General features: G+C 39.6%; 1 protein-coding gene and 1 long non-coding RNA gene across 2 annotated transcripts in view; one reads left to right on the top strand and one right to left on the bottom strand.

Annotated features, from left to right (window-relative positions):
• The window catches only part of LOC146894632 (uncharacterized), a 30,072-nt gene extending 13,688 nt beyond the window's left edge, over nt 1–16,384 (bottom strand). The window contains exons 1-2 of the long non-coding RNA XR_015001833.2: nt 16,284–16,384; nt 14,699–14,797 (exon numbers count right to left, since the gene is read on the bottom strand). This is a non-coding gene — a long non-coding RNA (uncharacterized LOC146894632). The remainder of the gene's footprint in view (nt 1–14,698; nt 14,798–16,283) is intronic.
• LOC125411985 (phospholipid scramblase family member 5) overlaps nt 1–17,309 on the top strand; it is a 50,673-nt gene that overhangs the window by 27,530 nt on the left and 5,834 nt on the right. The window lies entirely within an intron of this gene.

Consider the following 17,309-nt stretch of genomic DNA (forward strand, 5'->3'; position numbering starts at 1 on the left):
AGGTGGTTTTGTGGAGATAAATTTCTTTGACTGATTTTGTAAGTTTTTCTTTTCCCTTCAATATGACAAATAATATTGCCAAGTATAACATACTAGTTTGACATATGTGATCTTAGGACTTGAAGAACATTGCTATAAGCTCTTCTGACTTTGAAAGTTTCCATTGTGGGAAAACAGCTGTTATTATATAGATTTGCCCCAAACGTGACTTGTCACTTCTCTCTTGTAGCTTTCAATACTCTTTATTTGTTGTATATATTTAACATTTTTATTATTAAATGGTATAGGAAGATTTTTCCTGGTCCTATTTGGTGTTCTGTGTGCTTCTCGTACCTATAAGGGCATAACTTGCCCTAGATTTAGAGAATTTTATTCTGTTAACTTTTTGAAGCTATGTTGTATGTATTAACCAGAACTTTTACCTCCTCTTCTAACCCTATAATTCTTATCATCTCAAAGATCCTGCATATTACTTGGTGGAGTTCTTTCTAAAAATTACCCCTTTTTAATTGCATGATCCAATTCTTCTGCCTTATCTTCCAGCCATAATATTCTGTCTTCTACATAAGCCTTCTGTTGGTGAGGCTTTCCACTGATATTTTTTAAATTCACTTACTGAATTTTTCATTTCAAGTAAATTTCAATTTAGGGTTTTTTTTATTTGTGTTTACTGAATTCACTCCTGAATCATATTTATTGTATATTCAGCCATTTGTTTGTGTTTCTGTGAACTTAATCAGAGTTTATCCTGTTCTCCTTAGGCTCACTCAGGGGTTTACTAATGTCCTCATTGAACTTGAACTCTTTGAATATGCTTATACTTGTTCTCTAAGCCTGCATCTTAAGGACCATCTACATTGTCTGGTTGAGAAATATTGCTGTAGGATTGACCATCTTTTAGGGAATATATTGTCTTGATTTTTTGTTTTACTTGTTGTTTTTACAGAGAGACCTGGAAGACTAGAGTTAGGTCGTTGATTAGTTTCTTGCTTACATGTGCTGGGTAGTGGTGTCATTTTCTTTTTGCTGTTACCCTAACTTGACTGGTTTTGGAGAAGGTAAGGGTTGCTTGAAATTCGGTCTTTTGGTCCCTCAATGTCGTTTGAAAGTGAAAAGGCTAGGATGATTTCAGAAACCAACAGAGTCCCTGGGGTCTTACTGGCTTCGTATACACCATTTGAGCAAAGTCCTGGAGCCAGACAATGTAGGGCTTTGTTTGATATCATTGGTGCACCCATAAGGGTTCCTTAGGCAAAGTCCCATGATAAACAATTGAAGAAACTGGGGCATGTGACTGAGGTATTGGCCTTAGGCTATGTCTTAGAACAGTAAGGATGGGTAGACCCAAAAATTTCTTTCTACCTAGACCCACCTTTGTAGTTGCTTGGCAACCCTACAGGGCAGGGGTATGGGTATAAGAGCCAAACGGTCTCATTCTTATTAGGAGCTGCTGCCTACGTGGATGCTTGGGCAGGGTTCAGGAAGTGAGTGGCTAAGCAAAGCAGGGCCAATAATTTTACGTGTGTGTGTGTGTGTGTGGTCCTAGGGTAAGGTCAAGGAGTTTCACAACTGCTTTTTAGAACCTATGGCTTACCTTGTGAGAAAAAATAATGCTCTTAAATAAAAATTGTCTGAAAAAATTACTCAAATCTTGTGTGTTACTTATTACATGGCATTTATTTTTTTCACTGAAATCCCATGAAGACTGCTCAGTCATGAGTATTATGGCTCCTAATAACTGTAGATGATGTGTGGAATTACACTTCTACTGGAGATCACAGCACAGAGACACGATGTGAGGAAAAAGTGAGGGGAACAAACCACTAGGCGTCACTGCCTCTGGCCGGTTGTCAGCCCTTAACCCACTAGAAGTCACATTTAGAGATCTAGATATTGCGGATATAAATAAAAACTAAATTGATTGAAGTCTCCTTGAAGAACAGGAAGAAAATGCAGCTGGTTTTGTTTACTGAGTCATTGCTTTGTGACTGGCCGTTATTGTTGGTGCCATAATATCCAAATTCACTTCCTGGGAAGTCTCTATCTGTAAATATCTGCTTTTAGATCATATTCCCTGGGCTATCAGAGATTTAAAGCTTTAACATTTGATATCTCACCTGAAACAAAACTAAAACACGATTTAAAAAAATGTTTCATAAATACATGAAAAGTTAGCATTATGAAGATTTTAGAATACAAGACTTTTTTACACATTTCTCATATAATTTTGTGTAAAATAAAAAATAGCTACTATAAACTCACAGATTTGAGTGAAGAAACCAATCTAAGTAGCAGATGTTAAGTAACCAGCCCGACTTCACAGATCTGGTCAACTTGTGCCTATTTTTTAGAATGAGAATATGAGGGGGCAGAAAATGAAGGAGGGTGGGGGCTTTTAAACACAGAATGAGAATCTGGACGTGCAGGGAAAGAGCATCTTCATTTCCTTGAAATAAGCGGTAGTCTCTTCAACTCTGCCTGCCATTCTTATTTGGAAAAGCAACACGAACAATGAACTTAGAATCTTCCCTCTGAGGACAGTGTGCTTGCATTGTCCCCTTAGTAGTGAGCTCTGGCCTGACTCCTCCATAGACTGGAGTTCTGCAGCCTGTGAGACCAGCTCCCAGCGCTGCACCCAGGGTGCCAACAAAATGCCTTCAAAGCAGTGGGAATGTAATGAATTTTCTGAGGTTCTTTAGGAATAAGTTTCTATCCATCTGCAGTGGTGGGGAGGAGAACTCTTTTCCTCTCCCCTCTCCTCCCCTCCCCTCCCCTCTCCTCCCCTCCCCTCCTCTCTCCTCCCCTCCCCTCCTCTCTCCTCCCCTCCCCTCTCCTCTCCTCCCCTCCCCTCCCCTTTCCTCTTCTCCCCTCCCTTCCTCTCTCTCTCTCTCTCTCTCTCTCTCTCTCTCTCTCTCTCTCTCTCTCTCTCTCTCTCTCTCTCTCTCTCTCACACACACACACACAGGATCTAAAGGTCTTGCACTCTTTATTTCCAGCTCTCGTTCTCTTGAGCCTCTTTGTTCATACAGTTTTTAGTACATCCAATACAACAGACTTCAGACAATTTTAAAAGGGGGTTACAAAAGCTGTTTCTCAGGGTCACAACGCATTCCTTGAGTAAACGATCAGGGAATCAGGGACAAAGGGAGAGTGCTTGTTAGCTGTCTGACGAATTGGTGGGTGGGCGGTTGTAAAAGAGAATTCTGGCTAAGGTGTTATCTCTAACGGAGACAGGTTACCAGAGTTACAAGGGAGAAAAGCTCAACTATAGGAGAATCACATAAGGGACCGGGTACTAACCTCTATTTCTTAGCTGTGATTAACAGTATAAGCTAACCTTTTAGATTAATGAAGCCTGAAGGTGTGTTTCCCTAACCCCAACCCCCGCCACTGTCCTGATAGGACAGTGTTGCACAGCTGAAAGCAGTTTGTGGGCAACCTATGGGCGGGGGGGGGGGGGGGGGAGGTGTCTTGTGAGTAACCATGACAACCAGCGTAAAGCAAGGGGCGAAAGAATGTATCAGCAAGTTCGGCAGAAAGGTTGACGATGAGAAAACATCCCAAATCCAAAACTATATTTTCTTATCCTGTATGTAGCCCACAGGGTAAGGAAGAAATTAAAGGAGGGAAGTTTGTAACTTTTTATTCAAGGCTGTGAGGCCAGGATCTATCGTCTGTGAAGTCTCTCCCACAGTGACTGGTGTAAAGCTGTTTCTCTCCAGACCTGGTTAACTGATTAATTGCTTTCACCTGTTACACATATAAATTTCAAGACGTACGCATAAGCGGTTTGTTGCCTGAGCCTAAGATCCTGTATCATAAACTGAGGTTAGAAGTTCTTGCAAGGTGTTAATTGCATAAGGAATTTCGCCAGTTATCAACTGGACCTGGCAACAGAAACTGGCAAGTGATTTAGTTTCCCTGCCCACCTTCCTCGCTGTGTCCACCTCTCCCCACCCACGTAAAAGGCTTTGATTCAACAAACCAGACATCTGCACCTCTTGTCCTTGAGTAATATCTGTGAAAAGTCTAGCTTTGCAATCCATACTCAGAGAGACACCCAGTGTAGCTAATTTGTCCTTAATTGTCTTGCCAGCTAGCTAATGATGGAAAACAGGCTTCTAACTTTCTTACCATTTCCTGGAACAAGGGCTAAACTATAAAGACGTCTTTTATTCACCAGAAGTACACAATAAAGGAGGAAGCTATCTTTCTGTCAATTTACAGGAACAGCAGTGCCCAATAAATGAGAAACACATTGCCAACAGTTGTGGGATTCATCTGCGCATGCCTGTGTACTTCCACACTGGAGGAAGCAACCAATGCATAAACTGGAAAAGTTCTGTTTGTTTAAAAACTTTAGACAAGATTAATATTCATATTTATCTGTATTCTGTCAATCATGTTTTAAATAAAACGCTGATTGGCCAGGCAGGAGGTGTAGGTGGGAAAACCAGACAGGAAGTGGAAATGATGCAAGGAGGGCAGGAGAATTCCGGGGAGGAGGAAGCTGATTCCTCCCACTCCTGCCCAGGCCACCAAAGCAGCTGGATGTGAGCTGCCCCACTGAAAAAGGTACTGCGCCACATGGCTAACATAGATCAGAAAAATGGGTTAATCAAGATGTGAGAGTTAGCCAGTAAGAAGCCTGACCTAATGGGCCAATCAGCTTTATAAATAATAGAGATCTTTGTATGGTTTTCTTTGGGCTTGCTGGCTGTGGGGGGCCGGGCAGGACAGAAATCCGAACAAGCAGGCCCTCTCATGTTACAAATTTGTCCTTAATTGTCTTACCAGCTAGCTAATGATGGAAAACAGGCTTCTAACTTTCTTACCATTTCCTGGAACAAGGGCTAAACTATAAAGACGTCTTTTATTCACCAGAAGTACACAATAAAGGAGGAAGCTATCTTTCTGTCAATTTACAGGAACAGCAGTGCCCAATAAATGAGAAACACATTGCCAACAGTTGTGGGATTCATCTGCGCATGCCTGTGTACTTCCACACTGGAGGAAGCAACCAATGCATAAACTGGAAAAGTTCTGTTTGTTAAAAACTTTAGACAAGATTAATATTCATATTTAGCCAATAGTAGTAGATTTGAAGAATAATTCCTGATGTAACTTATGAATGCTCCTTTTGTTTACCATCTCCCTGATGCTCAAAATTAATTTAGCATAGCTAAATCATCAGGAAATATAGGCTGAGTATTTCACTACTGAGACTTCATTCTCAAGTACTTTGTGCATTTCAGGCTGTCTTTAAACATCTTGAATGGTAATAGTAGAAAATGCAGAGGAAGAGTAGAAAGAATGAAACAGTTCTTCCTTTTAAACCCATGGCACTTATTCAATACCCCATAATGTAAGGGAGGTAAAGGTAAGGGTTTTAGTAATTTTTCCATGCTGTAGATGGCAGCAACACTTCACATTACCATGGACACACTGTAGCTAGGCAGAGAGAACTGGGAAAAGCACTTTTCTATTAGCGATTCACTTTGTGCCCTCTGTAATCTGTGAAAGCATGCAGGTTTCGGCAGTGGGAGGGTGAACTTTGATGTTCATTTCCTTATCAACAGAGAAGCAGGCCGTCTTTCTAGCTGCATGGTGCACACCACAGAGGTTTTATACTTTCTGTTTTCAGGGAATAGATGCAATAAAATTCCAATCAACCTCGTAAGTGCACATCTTTCCTATTTTTCCATGAAAATTGATGAGTGTTAGTCCAATAAGTAAAGTGAGAACAACCATAACCATCAAGCTCAGGAGCTGGGTGTGGTCACCCCTGTGATCCCAGGAGTGAGGCAGGAAAGGTGCAGAAAGTTCAAGGCCAGCTTGTTAGATATAGTGAGTAAACTCCAAAGCAGCCTAAGCACCACAGCAAGGGTCTATGTTTAAAAAAAAAAAAAAGAAAGAAAATTCAAGCATAAAACTAGAAGTAGGTCTCAAAATCTTATTTCTGATTGTCACTAAGACTTAAACAACCTTAAGCAAAAATCTAAAGTTCCTGAGGCTTTTGCCAGAAGCCTGTGCAAAATGGCCATTGCTACTGCACCAAGACAGGGCAACTTCTGCTTCAGGTCAGATCTCTTCCCAGTGTTATTCAATCATCAAGCTAGCATTAGGAGTTCTGCTAGTGAATTGATGTAAAAATAAGCATTTAAGATTGTGAGCTAGTTTGAGCACAAAACCATGATGCATGCGCCATGCGGAACCAGTTGTGACATCAGATGGGAAAGGGGAATTAAAATAGAGACAGATGGCTCTATCCTGGACAGGTGATTTTCAACCAAGAATGTATTTAAGCACATGGTTAGATGTTTTCTTAAATGCCATTGTCCACGCCTCTTTGTGGACCAGTTAAATTTCAATTAGTGCACCTATTTTCTTGTCACTGTATACTTTTACAAGAGCAGTCTATCTAAAAATTCTAGAATGAGCAATAGTAGCTACCTATGCAATGTTGAGGAAAATGTCAATTTAGTTTGAGTCCAAACCCTACATTTATCATTCTAAAGCTTCAGTAAACAGGCTTTTAGTGGATTCATGATTCTCTGGGATCTGTGTGAAGATGCAGCAATTGCAAACTAACCATACTATTAGCGATGCCGTCTCATGTCCTAGAATCCTTCCAGCATTTCAAAGCATTTCTGCAGATACTAATGTCCTGAGCTTGAGCTCACAGGAACTCAGAGGGTTTCGGTCATCTGTAACACTACAGGTTAGCAGGTTGATGCTTCACTTATACATAGAAACTTAGAAATTAAGAATTAACAAGAAATTAAACAACTTTATTCTGGTTTCTGTTAGGTTGTAAATAGATAAAACTCGTAGATACATGACACACACCTCTAATGCTAGAACTTGGGAGGCAGAGCAGCAGATCTCTGAGTGCAAGGGTAGCCTGGGCTATAGAGCAAGTTCCAGGATAGCCAGAGCTACACCGACAAAAACCCTCTAGAAAGAAAAAAGAACATACACATAAATATAAATGATAGCAAGCATCTACACCTCGTAAGAGACTAAAGCAAGTTGAGCTATACAAATGTTCAAAACCACAAGTTACTTGCAAAACCATAAACAATTTGCATAGAAAAATGGAGGAGGAGATGGAAACAGAGAGGAGAGAGTGAGTAGAAAAGTATGGGGGAATCTAAATTCCTTATTGTAGAAGTTAACCATCTAAAAGAAAGCGATATTCATTTTCTTCAGTTATACATTTAACAGAATCACAGGTAAGACACAGGTCCGCTCCAATGTATCTGAATGTGTAATTTACACTTGAACAAGCCTGCATAGATCTAACAGTGCTGCTATAGCGATCTCACAGATATATTAAGATCCCAGATCTAATTTCAGAAAAAAAAAAGTTATGTAGCTTGGATTTTGTTGTGTTTTAGGTTTTGGCTTTTGTTTTGTTTGTTTGTTTTTCAGGAAAAAAAATCATGGGGCTATATTTCTGAACTTGAGATGGCAAAATGAAACTAGAAAGTAAAGCTAGTCCTTGTCCATCAACTCAGAAGAAATAGACACAGTAGCACAGATAGGAAGACACTTCTTGGGGATTCTTGGCACAATTCTCAATGCCACAAGAGAGCCAATGGTCCTCACAATCTCTCAGAATTCTCATGGGAGAACTCTTAGAATTTAGACTCTTTGTTTCAGAACACAAACGTAGCAATTGTTTCGTCTCCTTCTAGCTAAGAACAAGCATTGTGTATTTTGGTTGGTTAATGCATTTTCAGACAGTATCTTGTCAAAATTAACTTAAAAACTAGCTGTAGTCGTTATATACATGACATGCAGAGAGAAATGAGGTGAGTAAATAGCACGAGAAGGTCAAATTGCCTGCTTGCAACAGGAGAAACACAGCTACGTGTTTATCTGCAAACCACATAAAATGTGTGCACTGGGATTAAAGGATGACAGCCAAAATACCTCTACCCTCCAGGTCTTAGACTACTGTAAAAATAACTGCTTCTTCAGCCTTGCTCCATCTAACAGAAAAATAAACAGGCGTTATAGAAAACGACATCAATAGTCTTCTTTATCAGCTTGTTTGGTTTTTGTTTTGTTTTCAGGGTTTTTTATTTTAGGTTTTTTTGTTTTTGTTTTTTTGTTAGTTAGTTAGTTAGTTAGTTAGTTAGTCTGATGTTTGAGACAGGGTTTCTCTGTGTAACACCCTTGGCTGTCCAGGAACTCTCTCTATAGAGGAGGCTGGCCTCAAACTCACAGAGAACCTTTCTCTGCCTTCTAAGATCTGGAATTAAAGTCATGCACCATCACCGGCTGGCCTTCTAGTCTTAAGCATGAGTAAACTAAGTACCATTATAATATCTGTGTACACATATATACACATATACACCTGTACAGACATATGCACACACACACACATATATATACACATATGCATACATCCACAAGCACACGCACACATGCATGCACACACATTCACTTACATATATACTATGGTGGCTAATCTTTGTTGTCAACCTGAGTATATCTGGAATTAATTAAAACCCAAGCATCTGGGCACACCTGTGAGAGATTTTTCTTCTTTAGATTACTTGAACTATAAAATCTACCCTCAAGCTGGAGTATTTGCGTTGGAAGACCCAACCTAAATCTGGGTCACACCCCTTGCTGGCAGCCCACATAGGTGGCAGGCCACGTTAAAAGACATACAAGAAAGAAAGGTTTGCTTTGCTTTTTGCCTGCTTTCCCTCACTCTGGTAGGAAAGTCCATCTGTCCTGTTCCTGAGACTCTCCTTTGCTGGGGTTAGAACCTACTTCTTTGGGATTCCACCACAGGCTGGAAACAGGCAGCTCCCCAGGACTTCCCTGGGACTTCAGCACCAGACTGTGACTGTGGAGACACCTAGTGTCTCATGAACTGAGGAACTGCAAGATCCTTGGCCTCTTGATCAGGAGACAGCCATTTTGTTGGCCTACTTGCACCACAGCCTATAAGCCACTCTAATAAATCCTTTTTCTGCATATATGTGTGTGTGTGTGTGTATGTGTGTGTAGTGTGCACATATATGTGTATGTATAACATATATATTTGTGTATAGCACACACACACACATATATATATGTTAGTTCATTCTATCATTTCTGTTCTTCTAGAGAACACTGACTAACACACATACATAAATACATATAAACACACATATGCACATGTACCCATACAGACATGCACATATTCACAATATAGACACACACATATATACATTTATATACATATATACATGAGAGACAGAGAGAACAGAGATCTAAGATCATGTACATTGAAAGAAAATCTTTTTCTTTCAATCTATTGTTACAATAAAGAAACAAATATAATCTGGGGAAAGGAAGAGAATAAAACATTAAAAACAATATTCTGCTGTACAATGGAAAATGGAAACATTTTTATATTTATTAAGGAAAATAGGAAACTGTGAAGTGAAAAGAAAAGAACTCTTGAAAATAAACACTATATATGTATATACTTATTACTGTGATAATTTAGGATCAAATTTCAAACAAAATTTGCACATTTGTTTTGAATGTGTAATTTGGCTCAATTAGATCAAGAAATGATCTAATAAGTAAAACAATGAGCAAAGTCCACATATTACTCTTTCAGTTATTTTTCTAAGATTAGCTTTGTTTTTAATGTGTGTGTGTGTGTGTGTGTGTGTGTGTGTGTGTGTGTGTGTGTGTGTTTGTTGTTCTGTCTATGGGTGTGTGCATCTGATTGCAAGTACTGGAGGCAACCAGAGGTGTGAACCCCAGAGCTGAGTTAGCAGGCTGCTGTGAACACCCAAAGTGGGGGCTGAAAACAGCTCCGGTTTTCTGCAAAATTAGTGCACACTGTGAACGCTGAGCTGCTTCTCCAGCACAACTTTCCACATTTTATCAGATTTAATTAAAAATAACAACAGCATTTTCTCCATCTCTCTCCTCTCACCAACCTCTCCTATGCCTCTCCGTTACCCTCTCAAAATGGTAGTCCTTTTCATATACATATTCATATATATGTATATACATACACAAACATACATCTGTACAACCATCTGAGTCCTTTTAGTGTGGCTTGTATGTATATGTCTCTATGGTTGATCACTTGGTGACAGATAGCCACTTAAGTTGCTCATCCCTGTGGAGGACTAATTGTCCCCTCTCTCAGCAGTTGTAAATTGTTTGTATCTTATTATCTTTGGAGTGAGCCCCATGAGATTTCCCACATCCACATTAGCATGTCAGCTGGTGCTGCCATTGTTCAGGTCTTGCTCAGGCAGCCATATTGTTGAGATTTCATGGGTACAGCTTCCCTCTCATATATCAAAGACTTTACTTCACAGCAGACTTCCACTCCTCTGGCTCTTACAACATTTCTGCCCTCTCTTTGGCAAGGCACCCTGAGTCTTAGGTAATAGAGTTTGAGTTACTGAGGTATCAACTGAGGCCAGGCAACCTTCGGTCAGTTTTTCCTCTGTATTTCAACAAGTTGTGCTTTCAGTAATGTTCTCCTTCTGCTATAAAAACAGGCTTTGTTGATGAGCAATAAGATATACACTCATCTCTAGGTATAAAGATTTTAATACACTCAGGAATTTCAGTTGTTAAGGAGGGTGTCAGTAATAGGTTGGCTTCCAAGTTCCATGACCTTACTAGCCCCATGTAGTTGGTTAGGTTTACACTACAAGTATGATTTGCCTCCTGTGAAGCAAACCTTTGAAGGAGGCAGCTGCTTGTTCATCCCTGCCGCCCAGAACTGAAATAATCACACAGACATTGTATTAATTAAGACACTGGTTGGTCTATTAGGTCTAACTTCTTATTGATTAACTCTTACATCTTAATTTACCCCATTTCTATTGATCTGTGTATCACCACAAGGTTATGGCCTCCCAGAAAGTTCCAGCACATCTATCTTTGGTGGTGAATCCATGGTGTCTCTCTCTCTCTCTCTATCTGACTCTGCCTTCTTCCTCCCAGCATGTCATTTTGTTTTCCCCACCTACCTAAGTTCTGTTCTACCCTATCAGGTCAAGAGAGTTTATTTATTCATTAACCAATGAAAACAACACATAGACAGAAGCACCTCCCACACCAAACCTTAAACACAATTACTTGGTTACTGCTAAGATGTGAGTGAAATTATTGTACCTTTTGGAATATCTTGCCATGCTGATCATTACTGTGGTTTATAGGAATCAAAGCTGGGTAAAACTATTTAATAGTTTCCTCCTTTGGTAACTTACATAGCACCTTCCAGTACTATTAAAGTTAGCCCTCATGGAGCAGACACTACAATCAGATTCAGCTGTACTCTTCCAAGCCCCATGTCTAAAGTACATGGGGACTTGCCTTCAATTTCTGGCAGGCAACAAAGGACAACAGGAATAACCCATATTGTCTTGGAAGTCTCTTAGATTACCTTGACCAACAACTCAAAAGGAGGTTCCTCACGTTTAATCTTGGTATTTTTGTTAGATAGTCTATGACTCTCAGGGTAAGCATTATCATTCCATGGATTGTGAGTGTGTCTGTGTGTACACACATACAGAGATACATACATATGTGTTGACAGAAGTTTCTGTCCCACCAGGTCCCACAATCATTCAGTCGCCCCAAAAATATACACAGAGGTCTACATTAATTATAAACTGACTGGCCTATTAGCTCAGGCTCCTTATTAACTTTTATAACTTATATTAGCCCATAATTCTTGTCTATGTTAGCCATGGGGCTTGGTATCATTTTCAGCAAGGCAGTCACATCTTGCTTCCTCTGTGTCTGGATGACGACTACAGAACTAAATCTTTCCTCTTCCCAGAATTCTACTGTTCTCATTGCCCTGCCCCTATTTTCTGCCTGGTCACCCTACCTATACTTCCTGCCTAGCTACTGGCCAATCAGCATTTTATTAAACAAGTACAAGAAACAAATATTAATAGGATAAAAGCATTGTCCCACAACACTTCTCCCCCATTTTTTCAAAACAATAACTCTAAGTCGAATCTCACTTGTCTATTATCCATTATCCATAATTGTAATCAACACACTAAACAAAGAAAAACATCCATAATCCATCTTTTTTTGGGGGGGGGGGAATACGAGCTTAGTTTTCCAGGATATTTCCAGTTGTTTGGGATGCTGATAATCTTACAGGGACCTGAAGAAAATTTAGAATTATGGTCAAGTCCTAACTGGAAAATTCTGTGAGGCTTGGTCATCTCAGCTAGCAGTCTTGAAACTGTTCTAGATGTAGAACTCAGTGGAAACACCAACAGAGATCCTCTAAAATATTGGATTATCTGGGTCATCCACTCCTATCAGAGATTTCTCAGGGGGTCTTGATCAGACCTGATTTTTTTTTTTTTTAGCCATTAATGAATCCACAGCCTCTCATTTCCTGTGAAAACAAAACAAAACCTCTTCTCCAAAGTAACATATCTTTGACTTAAGTTTTGAAGTAAACGCATTTTAATATATGTATGTTGGATTAATCCAGCAACATTTGTAATCAAATGTCTTTTAGCAGTTGTTTCTCCTTCCTCAGCATTCAAGCAATTCAAAGAGAACATAATAACATACATTATCCAGATTCTCTGTGCATTTTCCATCTTTATGTGGCTTTATTTGAAATTCTTTTTTTTTTTTTATTCTTTTGGCTTTTTGAGACTAGGTTTCTCTGTGTATCTTTGGCCACCCTGACACTCACTCTGTAGACTTTGGTACCTTGAGTTAGGAAAGCAATGGAATGCTTTAAGAATGCTTAATGGACCATACTAGTAGGAGCATAGGAGACAGTGGGATTGAGCATGATTTGCACTGTGTGGAGGAAGAATGTTAGTTTATGGCCTTGTGACCAGCCTTGTGATATTTTGTTAAAAAATGTAACTGCTACTTGCCCTTGTCTGAAAAGTTTGCCTGAAGCTAAAGAAAAGAGATTTGGGTTAATTCCCTTGGGAGAGTAAATCTCAAAACAGATTAGTTTTGTGGTTACTAGTGTTTACTCTAATGTAGATACCTAATTAAAAGGAGCAAGCTGAGCAAGAAAAAATATCTGAGGAGAAAAGGAACACCAGAAAATGGAATGGAGCTAAGTGTTGTATTCAAGGAGGTAAACAGATAAAGAAATAGATTAAAGGGAGTTGTGATCTCAGGGTAAGATCTCATCCAGCTAAGTTTCCAACTTATGAAAAGGAATTAAAGAAAATCTTAGAGATGGATGTGGTAATGCATTTATTTAATCCGTAAACTCAAAAGGCAGAAGCTGGTGATCTCTGTGTTTGAGGCCAGCCTAGTTTACAGTGCAAGTTCCAGAACACCCAAGGTTAGGCAGTGAAGAAAATCATCAAAAACTAAAAGCTGGTGAAGATATAATTTAAGTATCTCTGTTCAAGGCCAGCCTGGTCTGCAGAGCAAGTTCAAGGACAGCTAAGCTTAGGCACTGAAAGGAAACTATGGAAAACAGAAGGCTGGAGAAGATGTAATTGAAGAAAGGAGATATTTCAGCCCCAGCAAGTAGCAGAACTTGTCAGCTTTAGTAATATGGCTTTAGAATCAAGGATAGAAGGAAGGTGTTATGGAATCTTTCTCCACAACTAAAGAAAGCTTCTGAAGCCAGGCATGTGTCAGGAGTGTCCCTGAATAACCTTGAGAGGCCATTATGTGAAGCTGAAGTCTGGATTGCCTTGGAGACCCCAAGATGTTAGAGATCCCAGAGTCGTGGGATAGCCGTGAGGAAAGCTGCTAGCAGGAATTGTACCCGTCCAAGAGAAATAAGTATGCTGCAGTCAACAAAGCTAAATGGAGGTGGAGATCTGAAGAGTGTTCTAACATCAGACATGGAGATGCAGAGTTTGGAGTTTGCCTGGCTGATTTTCAGTCTTCCTTTAGTATTTCCTCAGTATGCTTCCTTCCCTAGGTTTTGGAATGGTAATATATACCCTGTGTTATTATATGTTGGAAGTATGTGATCTGTTTTTTGATTTTGATTTTATAGGGGAATACAGTTAAAAGATTCCATGGATTTCAGAAGAGACTTTGAACTTTAGATTTTTAAATAAGTTTGAGGCTAGGAGGACTTTTGAAATCAGAATGAATCCATTTTGTATTATGGTACAGCCACAGTCCTTTGGGGGACCAAGGAGTAGAATGTAGTAGTTTGAAAGAAAATGGCTTCCAAAGGGAGTGACATTATTATGAGATGTAGCTGTGTTGGAGTGGGTGTGGTCTTATTGAAGGAAGTATGTCACTGTGGAGGCGGGCTTTGAAGTCTCATGCTCAAGCCACATTCAGTATCTGAAATCACTTCCTGTTGCCTGTGCAAGATATAGAACTTTCAACTCCCTCCAGCACCATGTCTCCCTGCATGCTGTCTTGTTTCTGCCATGATAATAATGGACTAAATCTCTAAACTATAAGCAAGTCACTCTATTAAATATTTTCCTTTATAAGAGTTGCGATGGTCATGGTGTCTTCACAGCAATAGAAACCCTAAGAAAAATGGCCAACATGTAAATATCTCTGTAGAGTACTTCAATCACTCAAACAGAAAATGGAGTAGGTGCTGGAGCTGTGGAAGTCTTGAGAATCACTACCCAGCTGCTGGGAAAATGGATCAGTCAGAAAAGTGCTTACTATTAAAGCATATAAACCTAAGATTGGATCATTTGCATCCAAGTGTCACAGCACATACCTGTCATGCCAGTGATAAAAAGACAGGCAGGAGGATTCCTCAGGCTAGCTGGTGAGCAAATCTAGCCTAATCAGTGAGCTCCAGGTTCAGTGAGAGACCCTGTCTCACAAAAGAAAGAAGAGAAGAATTTAGGAGTGGATCTTGGGTCTCTAGGTAACACACACACATATGTACACACATAGTCACTCTGTATGATGCAGACATGGATTCCTATGCCTTGTACATTTCTATATAATTGCAAAAGCAAAAACAGAATTTTCAGCTTAACTGTCTCAAAGTGGAGAGATGCAGTAAAACCTCAAAATGGAAACTCGGAATTCTAGCGTTAAACTTTTGAATTTAATTTCAAAGCTCAAACAATAGCATCTAGATTTTGAATACACACAGCTTAACTTACTGTACTCAAATTCAAACGTCCTCCAGGCCCATAGATATCCCACATTTGTGAAGGTTTTTCTGCACTCCTTAGTGTCGTCACATTCTTCTATGTGTCCAAATTCCTTGCTTTGTTTAATGATGAAAGGCTTTCTCTCCCAAAGCTACCTTCTCATTTTCAATCCATCTACATTACCTTTCCCATTATCTTCATGTCAGTAAATACAATTATAAGCTTATTGTGGAAACCACCCTGTTCTATTGTGTGGAGTCCCTGCTCAGCTTCTCCTCTCCTCCACTGTTGCTGGACTGAGCGGACTCTGAGAAGCCTGTGTCACTGTGTTTCTTTCTGGTTTTGTTTCCAAGCTCTCTCCATTGGGCATAGAACACTGTCTTACGTGCAATTAATTTTGGTTCTGTCTATTTTTTTTGTAAAATAATTAAGCAAGTGTTTAGTGGAGTTGTCTAAAAATAATCGTTAGCAATTTAATAGAAGGTGTATCAACAGTAAAAGAAAAAAGAAGGTTTTTACTTAAGCAAAAGTTCCAGTGATCGCTTGGAAATCAAAGATTTCCTGAGGGAACTGACAAAAATGTCTGTCTCTGACGAAGGGTGGCTATGGTACTGTGTGTTCCAGTGCTCCTGTTTCCTGTCGGTGACAAACACTACAGTGATAAATTCAAGCATTAAACTCAAAGCTGAGGCCGTCTGGGAAATGATGACGAAAAGATTATAAAGTCCGTGTTCTCTAAAGAGTCAGTTAAGAGATGGGACAGGACGAGGAGGAGGGGAGGGAGGGGAACGTGGGTCCAGATGAGTCACTTGGGTGCCTCAGAGCATTGGTTTATAAAACTGACGCAATGGTTGTAAACTCCTCCCAGGACTTTCCTGAAGATTAGGTAAACCACCAAAATAGCTGTGTGCTTAGAGTAACTCATGGAACTCAATGAAACCTATTTAAAAAAAAAAAAAAAAAAAAAAAAAAAAAAAACAGAACAGCTTCTACTTCCTCTATCTTCTAAAGTGAGTAAGCAATGATAGAAAAACAGAGGCAGCATTTCTTCTATGAGAAAAAAGCTTCACGGTAATTAGAATTCTCTAGCCTCTCAGGAGTGAAAGACTTTAACTGTTAACTTAGAGGACTTCGCTGTGATCTTCTTATAGGGGACATCCTCATCCTTCTGTGTGAGCTTATAGGGGGCATTGTCACCTTGGGAAGAAGTCACGTTATATCTCTTTCCAGGCAGAAAGCAGGAAGGCTGGTATCTGGAATGTGGCTGTCATTAAGAATGTGGAGTGCTTGCAAGCTTCTACTGAACATTCTGTCATTCTTAGTTGGGTAGGAACAGGCCTTTATCTCCTTCTCACGTGGAACCCTTGGAATTACTCATACACTCATCACAATGCCATTTATTTGGCGCATACGTGTGCTCCTTGGAATTTCCGAACCTTGCCATGTGATACTAAAGTTACAATCCTTTGTAATGAAAAGCTCTGAGAGCTGATAATGAAAGTTGAAAGGTCACTGAGATCTGGGAGCAAGAGCCAGCCACAGGAAGTCTCAGACTCTCTCAAACACGGCACTCTCTTCGGCTATCTCAAAGATACCTCACTTATAGATATGAAGCAGAGGCCTGGAATAACTAGGGTATATATTGCCTGAAATACTTTAAACATCTGCAACAGAAAGCCAGCATCAATAATGAACTAATGATACTTTTGCTTAGAAAATCTCCGGAGAGAGGTTTAAGGAAACCGATGTGCTGTTGTTCTTCATTCTGTGTTGTGTACGCTTAGCACAGTAAAAAGGAAAATGTGGAGAATGTGCTGAACAGCAGACATACCAGCATTCTACACAACACTTAGAAAGTGAGCCCATTTCCCTCTGTGAAGGTAAGGTCCTTGTCACAAGTTGTATCAAGGTCCTCAGTCCTACTTATGTTACTCAAAGTCTACTGTGTCAAATTAATCAATTAAAAGCACATGGGAAAATGTCAAACCAGTTACATCACACTCCATACTTGGCAAACAACACAAGTTTTTAAACCAATTGTTAGTTTGACACATAGAATCTATAAGTATATATTGAATTAAGTGACATATTTACATTGAATATTATTCAATGAATATTGGAAATAAACCACTCAGGATAACTGAACTATTAAAAATGTACAAACATTACAGGTTTGAGAGTGGAGACTAATGGGAGGGGAGGGGATAAAGCAATGTAATGTTG

Source organism: Myodes glareolus, chromosome 4, assembly GCF_982192425.1.
Source record: "Myodes glareolus chromosome 4, mMyoGla1.1, whole genome shotgun sequence".
NCBI classification, from domain to species: domain Eukaryota; kingdom Metazoa; phylum Chordata; class Mammalia; order Rodentia; family Cricetidae; genus Myodes; species Myodes glareolus.